The sequence below is a fragment of the Ailuropoda melanoleuca genome, chromosome 5 (assembly GCF_002007445.2).
Source record: "Ailuropoda melanoleuca isolate Jingjing chromosome 5, ASM200744v2, whole genome shotgun sequence".
Taxonomy (NCBI): Eukaryota; Metazoa; Chordata; class Mammalia; order Carnivora; family Ursidae; genus Ailuropoda; species Ailuropoda melanoleuca.
In genome coordinates, this window is record NC_048222.1 from 122,272,424 (window position 1) to 122,294,265 (window position 21,842).

Here is a 21,842-nt window from a genome sequence, read left to right on the forward strand (position 1 = left end):
TTTGCGTATAACACCCAGTGCTCCATGCAATACGTGCCCTCCTTACTACCCATCACCGGCCTATCCCAATCACTGCTTTAAACATACACCTATAACTTTTATCTCTTCATGCCATTTGGAGGTAAGGGTAATTAGGATTACAGTGAGTATTAGAGGGAAAGCGAAGATCTCTGAAATTTAGTATTAATTAATATATGAAACTTATTTCAACAGTCAAATGACTTATAATTGAATAATCTTATTTACTAAACTTTCTGAAATTACTACTAGTTTTTGTGGCTGTTTCATCATTTCTTGCTCTCTCTCTCGTTCTCTTTCTCTACATATATAGTGGTTGCTTTCTTAAACTCTCCTGCTTATAAACCTGATGTGTTCATAAAGATCAGTTAACAAGTTACACTTGAATAACTCATAAAATTATTTTGAGTAAGCAAATAGGAGGGAGGAGAAAAGGAGGGGTGAGGGGGAAATGTCCTAAGTATGAAAAGCATTTCCTTTGTTGTGTAANTGTGTGACACATAGAACACTCATCCTTATAAATACCCCATGCTCAGGAATTACTCCATATATATATATATATATATGCTGTTTTTTCACTTTAAACTCCAAATCTTGACTACAATAGTCATGTGGAATCCATTTAGTTTATATGCTAATCTTAAAAAAAATCCATGGATCTATAAAACTGCAATAGAAGTTGAGAATCCTCACTTATAAAAAGAGAACTAGGTCTATATTGCTATGCAGTTATTAAAAGCATAATTGAACAGAATAAGCTACAAAAATGCTTAACTGGATGTTGTGGTGGGAGTGGTGTCTGTTTTGAATTACTTCTGCTGCTTCTCCTCCTGTTGTCTCTTTTTTTGTCACATGTAATAACTCGTCCAGACTTCTCCAATTTTAGTCCTTTAGTCCTTCCTACATATAGATATTAAAGGTTTTTCATCTTTATCTGGAATTTCTTAAAGTTTGTTTTTAAAAACTGGCCTTAACTTTATTGCTAAAAGATATTTTCTTTCTTTACAACAGAGAATGTCTGTTCATACGATGTCTGTTGCTGTTTACTTTTGATATAATGTTATAAACACAAATTTACTTTTCCTTGTTATCAGTAGGATAATCCCTATCCTGCATCCTGGAATTAGATCTACTCATGTTGGATGAAGATTATGTCATAAGCTTCCTTTAATAATAGGTAAATCAATAGGTATTTAATAATACTTTAATACTTTAATAAGCTCCCTTGGGGGCTGGGAAGCTGGAGTTTCAGAAAATTGTAGGTAGGAAATAATATTGTCAATTTGAGATTGAGTTAAATTGTTCTATGTAAGAAAGGAGAGATTTTAGTGGTTGAAAATTTGATGGAAAGTAGAAAGAGAAAGTCTCTACTCTTAGAAATCCTTGATATAATTTTTAGAAAGAAGCCTGATTTCGAGTGTGTGCATGTGTGTGTGTCTGTGTGTGAGTGTGTGTGTGTGTGTTTAAGAATTGAATCTTATGTGCTGTTCAACGCAAACTACCTAAGTTTTCTCTATGATACACTTTGGTAGAAACCGTGTAGCCCACAAAGGCTTGGACAGAAGTTTGCATCTGGGGATAATCCAAGAACATTGTGGTTTCTCTTCAGAGTTAGAATAGGCCAAAAGCAGCTGCTGCTTTTCGGTGACAGGCATATCTGGACTACTTAAGGTCACAACTAAAGTCCTCAAACGAAGATGCAGCACTTAGCAGCCTCACTGTAACTGATGAAGATACATCTAAATCTCAGCTGAGAGTTTGGTTTGAACAGTGGTCCATTATATTTGATTTCAATGTCATAAGAAAGTTAAGGAAGAAACTGAATTGGCATATGCCTGCTTCAGGGGCCAGGGGAGCGCACTGTTTAAGACATGATGTTTGCAGAACATTCTGTGAGCTAACTTGGTAGTATCCACAAATCTCTGTCAAGTTACAGGCTGGAAACTGCTCTTCAACTCTGCTTTGAAAGACTCATTTTCTGAAGATTTTGAGTATCCTCCTCAAAAGGCAGTTATGCATCGGTTGATTCTAGGACTTATGTTTTCTTTATCTGCTAAAACAGAATTGTGTGGTTGGCCTTTAAGATTATGGAACCAATGATTGAAACTATGTGCTATATCAAAAAACAAAAAAGAAACGTGCCAGAGATTAGTGAGAAGGACAAAGTTGTGGTGAAAACTTGCCACTGTGTGAGAAATGTGTCAGGCGTCAGAAGGAGAAGCAATGACATTTGATACATTTTTTCAGGGGTCACCATTAAGATTATCTATATTCTCAAATTCACAAATGTGTCTGTCACTGTGGCTGACAGCACTTGAATGTGTTTTCCGTAATGAGGACCGTTATAGGAACTTGTATGTCAAGTTTCTTATCAGACATCGGCATCAAGGAGAAAAGACTTGCACATATATGTTAAGTCCTGAGAGATTTTTTACAGGGAGAAATATGATAGCCAAAGTGGGGGGCAGGATGTGGAAAATTAGGGCAGGCTGCACAAGCCTCTCTGACACTGATGTATAACAAAGCCTTTCTGAAGAAACCTAGATTTTCCCACGTCAGAACTGAGCCCTCACATTCTTAGTGTCAGTAGAGCTATTTTGGAGGTTCAAAAATAGAAGGCGACATTGGCTATTCTCAGACAGCAAAACTGAGTGGAAAAGTTTGGACTGGATGTATCATTTCATATCAGAGAGCTAGTGAGGTTGTTTTCCACCCAGTAAGATCCTATCAACTCAGGGCAGTCAGCTCCCCCACCTCTAATTAGAAGGCTAGCAACCTTGGGGTCATGCAAAACCAAAGAACACGGATTCACTTTTGGTGTGAATAACTTTGTCCCAAATAATGTCTAGAAGTTACACCTACCAACAAATAAGCCTATAAAAGTCTTCAGGGGCATCTGAGAAATTCAGAAAAAAAAATATATAAAAGAAGTATTCAGCACTTTGTTTTTTTCCAACATGGAGATGAGCATCTTATGATAGATTTCACTGTGAGGGCATCTTTGTCCTGATTTCCCAGTGAGGAAATAACTAAGAGTCAAAGTGCTGGATGTTGAATTACCATAGCATCATGAGTTGTTGGGGAGGGAACATGGAGGAGGGCAGCAGATGAGCTCTTTTTCTCCCTTCAGAGGTCAGAGATGCAATGCATTTTGGTGACAATGTTGTATCTCTCTTTTTGAGTCAGGCACATAAGGGTGGAACCCTATGTCTTATCTGGGGGACCTGTGGAAGAAAACAAGTCTATGAATTTCTCCAGCTCACCGAGGCAACTTTGCATTCTAACATTGTTGACTCTAGCCATCAAGAGTTATTCTTTAAGTTCCAAGGAAAACCTTGAAGCCTTCACTGACACAGAAGAGCTCCATCTTGCTATGGAGAGGTAGAGAAAGCACCCCAGAAGGAAGAGCAAGGAATTTATCAGTATTTAAATAAGTGAAATGAGTTAAGTAATGTGGTTTCCAAAGGGGTAGCTTGTTGATGAATTATGCCCCAGTTCATAAAATAAGGAGTGAGAAAGTCTGGACGGGGGCAAAAGTAATTTTTGGTTTGAGTCTTCTCAGTAGCATCATCTTAGAGACACTGTGGCAGATTTTGCAAGAGGTAAAAACATTTGTTCAATGAAAGTCCGAACAATATAGTTAAAACTTCTTTTTTTTTTTTTTTTAGTCAGCATATAGGAGAATCTGCCAACTCTCTGGCCATGGACACTGGGTGCAAGCCCAGAACTCTCCTTCAGAACATCTCCTCTCCCCAGACCCTGATGGTGTTAACGGCTGGAAGCTCATAGCTTAGTACCTCCTCAGGGTGGTTGCTCTTGGCTGAAGAAATCTTCATCCAAAGCCACACCTCCATCATGAGGCAGCCACATCCAAGACTGGTCTATGTGAGAGGTGTAAAGGCTCAGCTGCTTTATACCAATTCAGGAAGGACTGTGCTAGGTTCAGAGCTCCTTTTGGAATAAGCTGAAGCCTTTGTTGTGACTGCATCTGAGCTCACCTTCTACCTTTTGCTACTCCTACTTCTTTTGCTCCTTGCAAATGTTGATCCCAAATGCATTTTCCGGTAAACTTCCTACACAAAAATCGACTTCCTGAACTCTTCTTCCTGGGAAACCTGAACTCTAACATGTATCTCTGAAAGAAGCTGGCCTGTGTGTCTGCCAGTGAATGTACTCTGGAGATTTGAAGTAAGATCTAAATTACTCCAAAGAGATAGGAAAGAGTTACAAGAGGCTGTATCAAAAAGAGGCAGCCCTTTTCTTAAACAGTAAGAAGAAAAACTTAAGATTTATTTATTTATTTTTAGAGAGAGAGAGTGTGTGCGTGCATGTGCAAGATGGGGGAGGGGCAGAGAGAGGAGAGAGAGAGACTCTCAAACAGACGACCCACTGAGCACGGAACTCCACCTCACCCATGACCCATGCGCTCAAGAGCTGGCTACTTAACCAACTGAGCAACTCAGGCTCCCCAATAAGAAGATAAGCTTAAAAGAGATACCTAATTTAAATTTTGAAGGAGACCTCTCCTTAATCTTTCTTAGGTTATTTTTTTATTAAAACACTATTGCTAAATTGATCCCTTGTTGAGTAGATTCTATTTGGTAGAAATCTAAAGATCTGAGACCTGTTTCAAGGTAAGTATACAGACAAAAGAGAAGCTCTATATGGAGGCACAGCCAAATCTTGATGGCAAAGAAAAAACTCTCCATTTCTCTCAATGCTGAGCATCTGTCCACAGTTTATGTAAGGGATGAGCTCTGGTGGTATTCATAAGTAGAAGGAATATTGATCTGTGCTTCATTTGGCTGGAAGAATAATTTTTCTATTTGGATATGAACTGAAAATTAACCCTGTCCCCTTCTCTCTTTCCTAACTTGACCACTGAGAAAAATCATTAAAATGTTGATATTTCTTTGGAAATTTTGTAGAACAGAGAACATGAATTACTTTTACAGGAATCAGAAGTACCTGTTTCCAACTGTGTTATTCCTGTTGACTATCCACTCCAAAATCAATTTTATAATTCTTTTTATACCTCTTGGGCTGAAGCCTGCAAACCACATTTTAAGATTCTCTTGCCTTCTGTCTTCTTCAATTTTCCCCAATGTACAATTAATGGGATTTTGGAAGCACAGAAGGAAAGGAGAGGCCAGTTATTTTCTGTGTTTGGCAGTATTTTCCTTCATCATGGCCCTTCCAGCACTTTCTAATGTCTTTGTAATCAATACCCTGAGAAAAACTCCTTTCTGTTTGAAATATCTTGAAATATCTAGAGTGGTTTCTACTTTTTTTTTTATTGGATATTAAGTATTCAGAGAGGATAGAACAATTATTTATGATGTTAACTGTCTTTCAAGAAGATATTTTGTTCTACTAATAGACTTTGACTATTCATGACATTATTTGACGTTTACAATTTACTGACCTCAAAGCAGGCACTTAATTTTTCTGAGCTCTTGTTTCCTTAGATGGAAAATACAGGGCTTGAAGTTCATAAACTTTAAGGTATTTTTTAACTTTAAATTTTATGAATCTAAGCAAAGAACTATTAGATCCTCATTAATCCTTAAAGTTTTCCGCCATTTTAAAAGATGAGACTCAAGAACCAATGTTGGGAAGGTCAGAGTGATGCACTTACAGTATTATTATTTGGGAGATGCTTGATACTATTAGCATGGGCACCAGCAAACAATATATCACTCCAGGAGCAGCAGGGAGTCCAGAAATGTACTCTGTTTTAAGGTAACATAAAGTACTTTACAAATTCTATCATAAGAGATCACCTACTTGTTTGTCACACAAAGTAAAATGTAAGATTTACATTTTTTCCTGAAAATATAAAAGCTAACAGAGTATAGTACTGATACTATTTTTCTAAGGCATTCTGAAGAGGAAGCTAATCTTATAATGATTCATTTGTCATAGTCAGTAACTGATGTAACTGATGGTCAAGATATTCATATATGTCTTTTCATAGAAAAGAACTTGCTATGTGAATGTTAAGAACTTGTATATTAATATCTCAAAAAAATACTTGTGCTGTAATTTAAAGACATGACAAAATGTGGCTTCAATCTGCAATTTTTTTCACATAGGTGTGTTTTAGAGTCATAGAAATTGTTGTGATCATGCTCAAGTCATACATCTGGTAAGAAATATGTTTCAGCATCATAAATAATAAGGCTTCACCCTCATCAGCTATCTTTTGTCCAAACTGTAATCATGCAAAATTACTGGCAGTGAGGGCTTTTGTTACTGGCATTCACAGAGTAATTTATAGTGTTGGAAAGGCCTTTGCCATTTTCCTAATTGACACTCTAAGTCAGGATTGCATTTGGATCTATCATTGTCACTTGCTTGTCACTCAGAGTCAAACATAAGCTATGCATTTTAAATACTATTGCTGTATACTCTCTTTCTTGTGTTTCAACAAAGCAATAAGCACATGTTAGGATTCACCACATGTCATGACAGTGGTTTAATGCCTTCAAATTTGTGTTCAGAATATGAGTGAATTACCTTGGAACTAAGGAAAACATTCTTAAATAGAGGAAGAGTTGTTACCTTAAAATAAATTGATCTTTGGTTTATTTTGGAAGCTAACCACTAGTCTATGCTAATTCCTTTTTAAACCACATGGCATGAAATTTGAAATTAAGAATGTTTATAAAATATGAGATTTATAATAGCTGTTTCTTCAGATATTATGCACTATTAAACAACCTCTACTAGCTACAGATAAGATTATTCCAAAATAATAAGCATACTTCAATTGTCATATATAATGATGCATCTAAAATAATGTGAATTACATTAGATTGTGAGCTCATGCATAAAACACATGCTAGGCATGGAATTGTAGTATTTAAGCATCACAAACTCCCATGTTTATCTTCCCATTAATTATAGATTCTAAAAAATGATTTTACATTAGCCATAATGAAGTATTCTGTTATCTCACATACCTTGCAGGTAAAATAAGGAAACATATTTCTATCTCAGTGTATTGATTATCTATTATTGCCTAGCAAATTACCCCAAAACTTCATAGCAGTTTTTGTGGATCAGGAATCCAGGCTTGGTTTACTTGAATCTTTAATTCTGGGGCTGCAAGTTCCTGAGCTGTAGTCATCTTAAGTTTTGACTGGGGAAAGATCGTCTTCCAAGTTCACATAGTTGGCAGGACACAGCTCCTCACAGGTTATATCAGGGCCTCAGTTTTTTTTGTCACATGAGTTTCTTCAAAACGTAGCTCATTATTTCAAAGCGTTCAAACCAAGAGAGCAATAAGGAGATTCAGTTAGCAAGACAGAAGTCACAATGTTTTGTAGCCTACTTACGGAAATGACATCCTTTTAGTGTTGCTGTATTCTATTGGTTAGAAGCAGTTCCTCCAGGGGAAGAGATTCCTCAAGGCCGTAAATATCAGACGGTGGAGATTAGTACGAGTGTCTTAGAGGCTACCTATCACACTCGTATATGAAGCAGAATCCAGATAACCATGTGAAACCTATAATTTTTAAACAATACCTTCTTCTCCTTTCTTAAAAATATACTCTCCCTAAACACTTCTTTACCCATGTATATCAGAGCTAAATCCAGAAAGGCAGTGCAAAAATGATTCCTCTTCCATTAGAAATTGAAGCATATTTTAAGGAAAAACTAGTTTATCACACTGAAGATAAAATAAGCCTCAGAAGAAGTAACCAAAAATATTAAATAGTGGTGAACAATACACATTTTTAGTGCACATATTCTGAAGTTTTTTCTCACTCAATATAGTAGATAAGGGAAAACTGAACCCTAATCCCCAATATCTGTGATTCAATTTCTGATAATAAAATCACATTACTTTAAAAGTATGCATACTTTCTCGAGTAAACAAAACATTAATTAGTGTACTTCACTAAGAAGACAAATTGCATATTTCAATCACTTTTTAGTTTATATAAACAATAGATCAAAATGGATCCATTACAATTATCGACAATAAATAAAATAGTGACGATGACGTGTGTAAACTATATGTAAACAAAACCTTTTGAAATATGAAGCTTCCCAATGTACAAAACAGCTGATAAAACCCACTCAATGTTGAAAAAAATAAAGGTAAGTCCAAAAAATATTAAATAATAGGTAATGAGTCATTTGTTGTTGTCAATTTGTGTTAGCATATATAGATTAAAGCCACAATTATTTGAAGAAATTTCATAATGTGTTGACTGTGAATCTCCTCTACAGAACGTCACAGTCTACACTCAGGTCTTGCCATTCCTAGAACCAAAAAAGCCAATGCAAGAAGAAGAAATAGGTGAAAAAACATAAAAGAAAAAGCCAGTCAAAGAGAATGGTCCTCCAGTGTTCATTTTCTTCCCACTGCATTTTTAAAGCCCTAACTTTTCTCTGAGCTTAGCCAAACTCATTCTGGAAGTTTGTGGATTAGCAGACTCATGAAGTAATGAAACTGTTTTCTTCAACATCAGCTAAAACACATGCACTGTTAATGTGCAAAGATACACTATTTCCTTTTATAAAATTTATTTCTAACATGAAAATGATATAGAATATCTTAGTTTACAATGTAAATGGAATTTTTATTGCCTAAAAACTGAACAAAGGATTTTGCTACTTAATTTTCATTCTCTATTTGTTCCCTTTGAGGCTTTTCCCTTTGAAGATTTAACATCTACTTTTTCCCCTATATTTTATGTTATGAGTTGGAATTCTATTATATATTCATATTTTTTCAATTTTTATTATCAGTTACAGGGTCCAGTGAAACAAGCCTTCTTCCCTATCCTCTTCTGCTGGTCCCATTCCTTTCCTTTCCAAAAGAAGGACAGTCCCTTACCAATCAAGTTCAAGGACATAGATTTGGGTCCAGAACTTACAGAATGATGGTTCCTGTTTGACCTTCCTCTTCCCTGAGATCTAGAGAGAGAAATAGGACCAGGGACTATTGATACTTAATGAAATCACAATCATTTATCTATCTTTGTAGCTCTTATTCCCTCCCTCTATTCATTCTCCCTCCCATGGACCGGGATAGTCAGGGGATAGCTGGACTACACTTCTGCTCAGGAGATGCCTAGGCAAGAATGCTTGGACAAGAGCTCTGGGCATGGAGGGGCTCTCTCAGGCTTCCCAGGTCTCTTGTGCTTTGTTTGACTTCTCTCAGTAGATTTTTACAGTCTTTCTTTCCTACTAAAGCCACACAACCCATGTTTTTTAGGTCATGTGCTTAGAAAAATAGCTAACCTAAATCAAAATGTTCAGTTCTAAGCTCAGGCTTATTTCTAGCATTGATATTAGAGCTGTCCATGTGGTCCAATTTACCCAATTTACCTATATAGCTGTGCAGTGTTTGTTGGCCTGGCACACTGTTCTTCATCAGAATAGCTCTTTGACCTGCAAAAGCAGATGCTTTTTAAAGGACAAGACTGTAGATTCCTGATTTCTCTCTCTCTGTCCCTCTCCATATCTCTCTCTCTCTCTCGTATAAATATATATGACATATTTATATAAATATATGTTATAGCTTATACATAGATAATATATTTTCATAAACAGTATATACTTTTATAAATGTAAATACACATACATATACAGTATATATATGTAATATGTAAATGTAAGTGTATAGATTTATAAATGTATATATAAAAATAGTTTATAGATACACAAATTAGAAATAGACATAGTCCTTTAAACAAAATCTTACAAAAATACTCAAGAAATCTAGAAGTGCGAATAATACCAGGGAAGATTCATATTTGTAAGCATCACAGTATTAAAAGATCCAATGATCTATGGGTACAGTGTCATGTCTATTTTAATAAATGAAAAAGTGAACCAAAGGAAATTTTAAAATGATAGTTGTTCTTGTATGCTGGCCATGCAAAAATAGACTGGGAAGAAGATCACTGTCCTCAAGAAGAGGTCTCAGGACTCTGATGATCACCAAACCTCTCACAGAAACTGGAAATAAGAAAGCTCTAGAGAAAAAGTCTGACAATTGTGCCTTCACCTCAGGGCTGTTACTTGGGTTCCTCACCATAAAACTTTTTCTGACGCTGTCAGAAGAAATTAAAACTCTCTTGACTTTCTTCTTGAACCATATTATAATTATTTATGTTTTTTTCACTTAGTTTTTATCTTAGTAAACTCTTCTAGAATAAGGGCATCTTTAATTGCTGTTTCTTCCTCAGAAACGGTGTACACATATTGACATAGTTGTTGCTTAATAAATGATATTCTTTAGAAGAATCCATCATTATTCACACTTGCGTGAATGAACAGATTCGTCTGTTCAACGCTACTTACTGAGTGGTTTCTGCTGTCCTAAGCATTTGGTGTATATGACTGAATTAAATGTACAAGGATTCCTGCTTTTATGGAACTTAAATTTCAATGGGAAAGCTAGACAATAAATAATAATTGTAAAGAGTAAGTAAAATTAGGTTAAAATGTAGTAAGCTAAATGAAAAAAAAAGACAAGTCAGGGCAGTTCAAGGGAGATTAATGTCAATCAACAATGGGCAATGAAGAAGTTTTGCCATGTTTTAATAGCTGTCTAAATGTGGCCTATATAAAACTTCCCAAATTTTGGTTACCTTAGAATCCACAGAAATGATAGCTGAAAGCATCACTCCAAACTAATGTGAATAATTTTAAATTTAAAAACTGAGGCAGGTTTCCACAATATAAAGGTTTTTTTTCTATAAGAAAATTGTAGCAAGTGACTATTCTAAACTGTCCCCAAAATAGGAACCCAAGAACAGATTGCTGTGCTATTTCTCTATGAAAGCGGACTACTATTATATCCACCAAATTCACATGCCAGCTGAGAAAATTTGTTAGTAGAAAAAAATATTTCTTAGTGAATTTAATGCTTAGCAAGCACCCATGGCAAAGCCTTTTTTTGTTTTCTTTAAAAATGTTTTAACTTAATGAGAAGGCAAAATGCAATAAATAGAGGAAACCTTAGAATTAAATTTAAGGTTATTACTGAAGACATCTTTTGAAAATGCCATTTAGTACAAGCTTAACCAATTGCGTTTTACTGAAAGCCCTTTGATACAATTGAATGACTTTCCCTCTCCAATGCAACCGTCAACTGCTTAAGACAATACTGGCGAAATCATTCTGTACAAGACCACCTGAGTTACAGAGGATAGTTTTCCAATTGTAGAGCCATACATATTAGACACCATACAGAAAATTTACACCAAGTGCCAAACATATGTCAAGAAAATATGTCCCTGATAGAAGGACTACACAGAGCAAATAACGAACTTCAATTCCATATCACATTCTGAAAAGACTCACAAGAACACAGCAAATGGCAAACCACTAAAGAGAATCTGGTGTGGAGAAGGAATCTTTGTCACTCTCCTGAACGATAGAAAACCAATAAAGGTTGAACTACTGATGAGGTTGTAACTGAAACATGATTTTGTGTCTGCATATGCCAAAAGATTGCTCAGCTTCCATAAAGCTGGATGTACAATGATGAAAGTAGGTTAAAAGTTCATTTTATATGTAATTTCAGAGAAGAGTTCTAGACCAAAACTAAAATATCTGGGATGACCCTATTAAACAGACTTCTATCAACAAATAGCACGGTCTTAGATTGTACCTATCTCTGATAAGGAAATTCTTAGCTCTTTTTAGATGATCTCTAGGATCTCTGTGTCTTGTGAAATCTATGCGTGTATAGTACAACTTTTATTTATGCATCTGCTGAACACAGTACATACAGCAGTCATTCTAGGTGATAAGCATAAAAGACTTCTTAAGATGTCAATAGATTCTACTTTTCAAAGAGCTCAAAGTCAAGTAAAGAAATTCATATCTATTTTCTATTGTCATAATGGGGTGCATTTTAAACATTGATTCCAAGATAAAAGATGGGTGATAATATTTCTATCTGAAGTGCGCTCTGAGGAGGCTTGGATAACTAGGGAATCAGGAAGAAGTAAAAAGACATGACTGCATTGTAGAACTTTAAATTTTCTATTTGCTTAAAATTTCAAATAGACAAACAGTTCTTAAACTGATGAATAAATAAATACCAATTAATTAGGCCAGATCCAGTTTTAAGCTTGTTCTTGTATTTTTTATAACTTAACAGATGATACACTATTATCTGTAGTACAGATACACTTACTACTGTAAGAAGTGTCCAAGCATTTGAATGTTTGCTAATAATGTTTACGCCTCGCTGATCGTAACACTGATTACAATACATATGGTGATTTTTTTAAAGTAGGGAAAATTGATTATTATATTTGCAGTAAATGAAAGAAAATGATTATGTGACAAAACAAAACCTTGTTTGTTTGTTTTTTTTAATTTGTTACAAATAGGTTAAAAAAGAAAAGTAGAACAGATACGAAAACCTACCTTTATTTCATGCCACAGAAGTACTAGGTAAATCTCCTGGAATCCAGAAGAATAAAAAATTGGAGTGTCTTTGCACTAGTTTCTTCATAATTTTGGTTTTATTTTTGTGTGTGTAAGGTTAAATAGGTAAGAGTGATTTTATGTGTAGATATAATTATACCTCAAGAAAGAATAAGAATAAAATGCAGTTTATGAATTTTTATTGAAATTGGTGTAAACCAAATAGTTTTTGGAAAGTTTGTAACATCTCTAAAACCATTCACTGATACAATGAAAGGAAATGAGAATCAGAAATTAAGTTGGTAGTGCATTACACTTAATTATTTCCTTTATTACTCAATGTTCTCCACATTCATATGTATATTTAAAATGTTTGTATTGATATTTACTTTTAACATAATGTAAGAATTTCAAATATGTTGATGCAAAAAATTCAAAAGAACTGTATTTAAATATGTTTATATGGATACTCAGAATCTTAATCCAACATAAGCTGTAATAATATATATGATATTCAAAATATGAGTTATTTTCTTTTAAAAAGAGAAAAATAGATTAACAAAAAAATGATCTCACTACTGCAATCACTCATGTTCATGGACCTGGGAATGATATCATCACTGAAATTTTCAGAGCCATTACAAAGATTTAATTTATGTTCTGCAAAATACCGCCATTCTGAAAGTTCAGTTCATGTGTTATTTACTGTATCGGAGCATTAAAAATCAACCAAGTACTGAAACTCCCTAATAACTGACATTTCATTTAACCTTTTTAGCTAACATAACATATAGATTTTATTTCCTGGAATTGATCGTGCCAGGTGAGGCTAATCTTTACTTGATTCAACAACCCAGAGATAATAATGTGACATATCAGATCTTTTATTAGTGAAAATATTGGTTTACTCTTTGGGGAATATGAGACCATTTCATTCTTTCAAATAGTGTTCCATGTTAACTAAATATTACTAAAAAATAACTAAAAAAAAAACCCATGGTCATTTATTTAGCAAAAATGTTATCAATTATTCTCAGTTCTGAGCAAAAATAAAGTTTTGAAAAATATTCAGCTTAATCATTAGCATCTCATTGTGATTATCCATAAAAGAAAGGATGCAATTACTAAGACTATATCCAGAACATTAGACTAAAATTAATGTTTTATATATTAATCATGGTATTTGAGATTAAGTACATTTTCTTTCAAATGATTTCACTTATGTCAAAGGAATAAAGGATTCAAGATTCCAGTATTTTTTCTCATGTACTTAATCTCTGCATTTGGGGGCTCTTGCTAAACCCAACTATCATGACCTGCAAGAGTATCTTGAGTGAAAACCAAAAAGTGGGAAGTGGTTGATCCTGGTTAGCAGGAGAAATCTGAGCACCTTTTGGCTGCAGCAGAAACCCTGCTTGCATTCAGTCCCCAGTGCCTTCGCTGTAGTACTGATGCCCATGGTAGACTTAGGGCAGTGTTTGGCAGACATGATGGACGAAGCAGGTACCCTCACACCTTCTGCTTTTGAGGAACAGTCGTGGCATAGCAATAGGCAACCCCAGAGGACCGGCATAGAGGAGAAATGGCAACTGCCATATGGTACCCAAGTTCCAGTCTATGGGCAAAATGCCAGATTGCCTCAGTATTTCCAGAATGATTTGGAGGAATTTGTGGAGTACTAGAATACCAGTGAAGCAAATACGGGAGAACATAGGCAAATTTTCCTGTGACTGATTTTGAAAGGCAGTTCTGTCATTCACTAGTTGTATAATCTTGGAAAAATATTGCTCTCTTGGCTTCAGTTTATTCATCTCTAAAATATGAGTGATAATAATAACTTTCTGACAGGATTGTTCAGGAGATTATATCCAGTATATACATACGTATATATATGTGTGTGTGTGTGTGTGTGTGTGTGTGTGTGTGTATCATAAACACTGTATAAATGTTAGTGGTGGTTGTTTTTAGTATTATGTTATCTAATTTTACCCCCAGAATGCTGTGTCCTGGGAAGTATGAGTTATGTTATCAATAAAAAAAATTATATCATGGCCAGTGGGGATCCCAGAGCAGAGAAAGCTAAAATAATAGAAAGTGAACAAAAAAAGTTGACAAGTCTAGTAATTGTCATTCATATTTGAATTTCAAGCAAATAATACAAATGGACAGGTAAGTGCACTGACTGCTTATTTAAGACATACTTTAAAGTGGGTTCAGGTAGGCAGGTTTTGGAATGTGATAAATGAATTAAACTGTGTCGGTTTCAAACTGTCACCATTAGAATCTAATTCAAATTTAAATAGCAATTTAAACAGTATAAAAGATTGCCCTCATCGGTCCTCCATAATCTTAACCTTTGGAGCTTTCCACAGAATAGATAGTAAATTGAATTAATTATTAGCCTTTCACCTTGGGGACCTAGGTAGAATTCGGCAGCTCAGAAGACAGCTAATGAGATTGGTAGCTCCATTTCAGTCCCCGGTGTACTCTAATCCTCAACACATATCCACCTGTCGTATTTTCCCACCGCATCTTTTTAGTGAATAAAATTCTAAGAAGTCAGGGCTGGCTGACATTTAAAACTCTCTTTGCAAAGTGACATAATTGTGTATACTAGTAAGTAAGGTCGAAACAATGTCATGTGTAGGAGATCACAGGGGAAAAAGAAGAAAGAAAGAAAGAAGAAAAAGAAAGAAAGAAAGAAAGAAAGAAAGAAAGAAAGAAAGAAAGAAAGAAAGAAAATAGGATTGATTCTGGTAAGTTCCCATCATTTCTGGAATACATTTCTGTTTCTAATACCTCCCATCAAAGTAAGCATCTGATTAGTCATTCACTCATTTATCCATTCTTCATTCATTTATATATTCAATAAGCATTTATGAATGAGTACTATATGCCAGTTTGTGTGGGTCCTGGGTATTTGTCACCATAGAATTTATTGCCTGGTGAAACATTAAAAACAAGTTTAATAAGCAATTTAATTACCATGTAATAAGAGATATTGAAGGTGAAATATGGAGTTGCATCATCTAAACTGGGAAGTGCCAAATAGGTTTTGGAAGGAAACAACATCTAAGGTGGGTCTTAAGAAAAGAACAGATATTAATCAGCCTTGCAAAAAGAATGAAGGTCTAGGTAGTTTATCTCAGGAAGTAAAAATGGGATGTGCATAGCCCTGGAATGTTAAGTACCTCAGTAGAGATGCAACATTGACTGTGAGGGGTGGGGGTCAGAGAAGACATCGAAGAGAAAAATAAGCTCAGTACATTGCGAGACATTTAATGCGATGCGGATTGTTTCCTGAAGGTAAGGCAGCTTCTAAGTCTTTTCTGCAAGAGAGTGACCTCATCAGATTTGCATCTTAGAAAGATCATCCTGGCTGCATTTATGAAGAAAGCATTAGTGCTGAACAGAACTTGGGTCTGGCAAACCTGTAAAATGACTCTTGCAAGAAACCAAGTTACTGATCACAGTGAACCAAATTCAAATAATAACAGAGATAGACAGAAGTGAACAGCCTTGAAAAACACTCGATATATAAACAGGATTGATGAGTAGATGAGTGAGGAGAAAAAGATACAGAAGTCAAGTTAAAGGTCCCGCTTTCTTGTTTGATCCAACAAGTGTGGGGGGGTGTGTTTGTGGTGTTGAGAAAAATAATAAAATCCAGATATGTATATCCACCACACTGTTGGAAGCTAACTCTCCATGGGGCTGTCATATTTCTGCATGTCTTCTGTTCCAGAATACCTTTGCATGGATATCTGTACAGGAACAAGACTCAGAACATACAGTGCCGGACATCTGGGCACAGTGCAGAATTCTTAATAAAGGTAGTATTCCTCCAGGCAAAGGTTGGGCAAGTTTGCTAGTAGCCACATTTAAGATTTGGACTTCCTTAGCTTAGGGTTTCTCAGCTGTAACACAACTCCACTGTGTATCCAACATCCAACCAGAACCCCCTCTGCATTGTCCCATGGAATTTGTAAGGCAAAAGGAACTGATATGTGGTGAGTAAAAACATCCTTTGTTTCTGACCCAGTAGACTCTTGCCTTCTGCTGACCACCATGAAGCTGCATCAGGCTAGGTTGTCATCACGCAAGTAAGTCTCACAATTTCACAATTCCTGCACACCACTAACCTCAACCACCTCTTCATTATCTCCAAGTTAGAAACTATTTAAAGTCACAGGTTTGGACTTTCTGTGGGGATATTATGTTATTATACTGAAGGTAGAAATTTGAAGTTGGAAGATGTGTTAAAGGAGTTTTAAAATTTTTCAGACGTTTATATCCCTATAGATACCGAGGTCTTATGTTTTTGTATCTCTGCTTGTGTTTATGAACGTAATTGTTAATAGGCTGGTAACAAGCATTTGCATTAAAAAAGAAAATTATTAATTAGCTTTTGCAAGGCTTCGTTTTTCATATTCTGAACCGAATTTTTTTTTAATATGCATCAAGAAAATTCAGATTTTAACATTAGAGAATGGCAATTGGTAAATTTGTAGGAATTGTTGTTGGTTCGATTAGTTTCCTGCAATTACTGCTGGATTGAAACCAATAATTTAACAAATAGGGAAAGCCGGACTTTTAAATTGTAAAGACAATAGTACATTTTGTAGGTAAAATAAAAAATGCTTTCAACAAACATTTCTCAATATATCGTAGAGGCTAGAGATATGACAATGAATAAGAAATTATCCCTGTCCTCAAAAAATTAATAATGTAAAGAGAAGATGGGCACAAAAATATTCCAAGTGGAAAAGTAATTTATTTATTTTTCTTAAGTACATATTTGAATATTCAACCCCACACTCTGCCATTTAATTTTTATTACTTAATTTAAACAATGCTTTGGTTAAAATTTGTTCCCCTCGATTGTGTTAACAACACACTAGCTTTGGAATAAACCAAACAATCATCATCATTGTCATGGTTATGTTCTTTATACAATGAAGGTAAGCTTTTGTGGCAAAGGATTTTTGATTAACAGTGAAACAAAATCCATTCTCTTTATGAGTGAAATTTAAGATACTAATTTTGTGGCCCTGGTTAAAGATATTTGAGGAATTTAGACATCCTATCATCTTTTCTCCCAAGTTCTCAAACTTTTTGCACTGAGTATAATAGTTCAAAAGATTGGTTTATTTATGGCCAATTGATGATAATTGACACTAGCCCACCAAACACGCTCCTAATTCTCCCCACTCTAACATCAGTACCTTGGCTCTCAAAGATCTACCACGGAAGAAGGCTGTTTCTCTGCCACATGCCTACTTAGTTCTATTAAAATTCAAAAAGATAAGGAGAACTGAAAATACAGCCCTACAGTCAGCTATAAGGACCAGTCAAACCCATAGCTACTTACTAAATTTTGCAGCTGTTCTTCTGACGTGTGGATCCACTCAGCTCTGGGCATCTACCATGATGCCAAAGATGTATAAAACCATAAATAAGCACACAGGATCTTCCAAGAAAATAAATTTTCCTTGAATATTTGGAAAACAAATGTGTTGGATTGTGGCACTCTTCAAAGTGCTGACGCAAAATCCACAGTTTACTGTTTTTCCTTTGCCAGCCCATTCTCATGGTTTTGTACAGCAATAAATTTTGTATTAGACAATGTGGTAGTATTAGTTTTCTTACATCTGAATGACCATGTTTTTGCCAAGAGAAAAATTTATGCTAATATCTCACGTCTTCAGAGAGGACTAGCCCTAATCAACCAGGGAGGGCGAGTTGGAATGCAGCATTCCCTCACGAGTCCAAAACACCTGCACAACCATTAGTTTTCTTAAAATTTAGTTTGGCACCTTCTGAATTAAAATTCCTCTGGTAATTGTACCTGATCAAATGTTTTATGTTGTTTTGTTTCATTCCTCTCTCTGTACACCTTACCTATCCACTAATGTATTCTGGAAAATTGCTTCAGGAATTTCTCTTGGTAAGTATTGATGTGAGTGGCTTTGGGGTATTATGAAAACTTTTGTAAAAATCAGGATTCCTGATTTTATCTCTTATTTTGTTGTCACCATAGCTCCTCAATTCAGAGTTTAGTACACAGACCCCAAATTTGTCTTCGTAATGTGGAATAAATAACTGATTCTGGTTCAGCTTCCCAAAGCAAATAAAAATAAACTGGTATCTTCTCCTATAGAATTATGACGGTATCATGAAAATGTCAGCATCTTGAAATTGTTAGTCTGACAAATCTGATATTAAGTTCCGGTTCTGCCACTTACTAGTGCATGTGAGATCACCTGAGTATGATCTTTCTCAGCTTTTTAAAATTCCTTTTCTCACTCAAAGGGTCATTCTGAACATTAAGAGACGTAAAGTAGGTAAAAACAGTGTTGCTGTTTTTTCTTTAATCTCAGAGAAAAAAAGATGTAGGAAACTACTTTATTAATGTAAGTTTGTTTTTAGAGCCTCACCATGTTTGTCACGTCAGTTTGAACACTTTGAAACTTATCAATGACCTTTTAAAATGTTGAACCCAGAAATGAAAAAGCATATTTCAACTATTTTCTGTTATCTGTATAGATATCCATAAGTTATATCGCATTTAAAGTCAAGTAAAGGAAGAATTTAATTGTAGGTATTTAATTGAAGTAGGTATTTTAATCCTCAAAAGAAACTTCTCATAACTGAATTAAATACCTTAGCCTATATTGAAGCAATCCGTTAAACAATCAGATTTTCACTTTGCTAGTTGTGTTAGCAGTTGTGTTACATAACTTCGTGTTTATGGTATGTTTTAAGGAAGGCAAACTTGTTTTAATAAGTGTAGAAATACTTTCCTGAGTCGGTAGTGGAAGTTAGAGACAGACTGTAGAAAAGAGAGAGGAGGCAGTGCTAGAGGGAAGGAGAAACACAAGCGAAGAATTGAACACTTGTCGGCATCAGTCACTTCAGAGCCTGTGTAATAATAAGGAGAAATTGAAACAAACTGCCTTATACTTCCCATAATTCCCTGGAGGAGTCGGTACTCAACACACATTTGTTTGTACTGCAGGGCTTGAGTAAAATTTATATGAGTCTCTTTAATGTTTGGGGGCATTAGTGACTTATAGGGAAGTGGAAGCATTTCATAATTCATGTAAATCTTTTTTTCAGGAAGAGATATCTGGGTAAGTAGAAGAATTTCACTTAGTTAAAGGATATCAAGGCATAAAAATAAAATGTGAAAAACTTAGCAAATTGACTAGAAATTGGGGCCAAGCATATGTGGAAACATCTGAATGACTGACTAATATAATAACCTAAATCATCTTCTGAGGGAGAAAAGTTATGAAGAGTTAACTTTATCATGACATCATCACTGGGTAGATTACTAAAAAAAAATAATAATAATAATGTTCACCACCTGTTCAAGACTCTAGGTAAGCTATAGCTTTTATTTGAGGTTTAAAGTCAGACATGTCCATAAAAATGAAGATTCCATGTTATGGAATCTGTATACACAAACCTGCCGAGGAAGCTGAATCACTTTATCTACTATAAAGTAATCTCCCAAATGCCAAGTAATCTCCCAAGTACCTAACTTCATGAGTGAAACTGGAACCTTGGCACAAATACGGAGGCATTAGATAAGCAATTAACTTCTGTGTGGTTTCAGAGCGCACAAATGAAGGCATACTTCCACAAAACCGGCTGCCAGACTCAGTATAGGGTGGCTGTTTTGGCATGAACAGGCCCATTAACTGAATAATTAAAAGAGCACTTGGCCTGATATCCTGAACAAATTCCAGCTTGGTTAATTATATGCACTTACTGCCATTTTAATCCTCCCTGCAATTTCAACTGGACGCAAAGTTTCCCTGAATCCTCCGTCCTAAAACAGTACTCTGCTGAGTATAGGATGTTTTTTCTTCTACTTCTGTTTGTGCCCAATTGTTTGGCATTAGTCCCATGAAGTTCAATTTGTGGTTTTTACTGAGAGTATAAACACAGCCCCTAATCTGAGGAAAACTTGTTGGCAAAATGTGTTCACTTGCCATGAGTCCCAAGGGCTTCTGGGAAAATAAAAAATTAATATTGCAAAATACTGTTGACAACATAGGTTAACTATGGACATGGATTCTCACATGAACACTTGAAAATATACTGGATGTCTGTATCATTTAATAAATAAGTTGCTAGACAAAAGAAGTGCTAATTCAGAGTTAGTGAAACAGACAATATCATAGCATCTGATACTTTTTCCTGATTGCTTGCTTTCCAGGTAGGAATGCTTGCACTCTACAATTTTAGATTTCCTTTAATTCTCATACAGTGAAATAGCAGAAACTTAGATATATGTGTTTGTGCATAAAACTTTAAACGGGTGTTTATTTCCAACGTTGCATTTCCATAATCACCATTTTTGCATTTTTAAAATATTTTATTTATTTATTAGAGGGAGAGAGGAGAGAAAAAGGGAGGGGGGGGGGGGGGGAAGGAAGAAGCAGACCTGATACAGGGCTGGATCCCAGGACTCTGGGACCATGACCTAAGTCGAAGGCAGACACTTAACCGACTGAACCTCCCAGGAGCCCCCATTTTTGCATTTTTATAGTTTGTACAACTAGTCATCTGCTAAAAAATAGCATTGTTAATTTTTCAGGTCTCCTTTATAAAGTGAAAACACAAAAGCTACCTGAAATTCTATCAGTGAGCTGCACTACAGTTATTATATTATATTTTGATGTTATGTGACTATTCCCTACTTTATCAATAAGCACTCAATGAGGATTTTACACTGAGGATCTATATCAAAGAATCAGACAGATTTTCCATTTTTTTCAACTTTGGTACTGAATCTTGAATAAAATTCAGATGATAATTCTTCTTTTAGGAATATTATTTAAAGTACAGATAAAAATAGCTCTAGATACAGACAAACATGTACATTTTGATTAAGTGTATTTAAAAATAATAAAGTGTTAATGCTAATATTTATTATATTCTATAATACCATACAATGTCAGAGTATGAAATAAAACATCAAATGTTCACAGATATCCCATTAAAACTTGATATAATAAAGTCAGGAGAGGTATTGGAATAAATATATCGGTTCATATAATAAAAGATTTACAAATGAATTAAGTTTCTGAATGAGCATCATTATTTTTACCATAGTGTATGAAAACTATATTAAATTTGAAAAATATGCTTAAAATAACCAGTCAAGAATAGGCCAACTAAAATATAAGAAATTCACTTGGTGTCTAGGGATAGAGAAAAGTTCAAAGAGTGGACAACTAGGGGTGCCGGGGTGGCACAGTCAGTTAAGCATCCGACTCTTGGTTTTGGCTCAGATCATGATTTCACAGTGGTGAGATCGAGCCCCGCAACAGGCTCTGCCCTCAGGTGGAGTCTGCTTGAGATTCTACTTCTCTCTCCCTCCATCCAAATAAGTCTTAAAAAAAAAA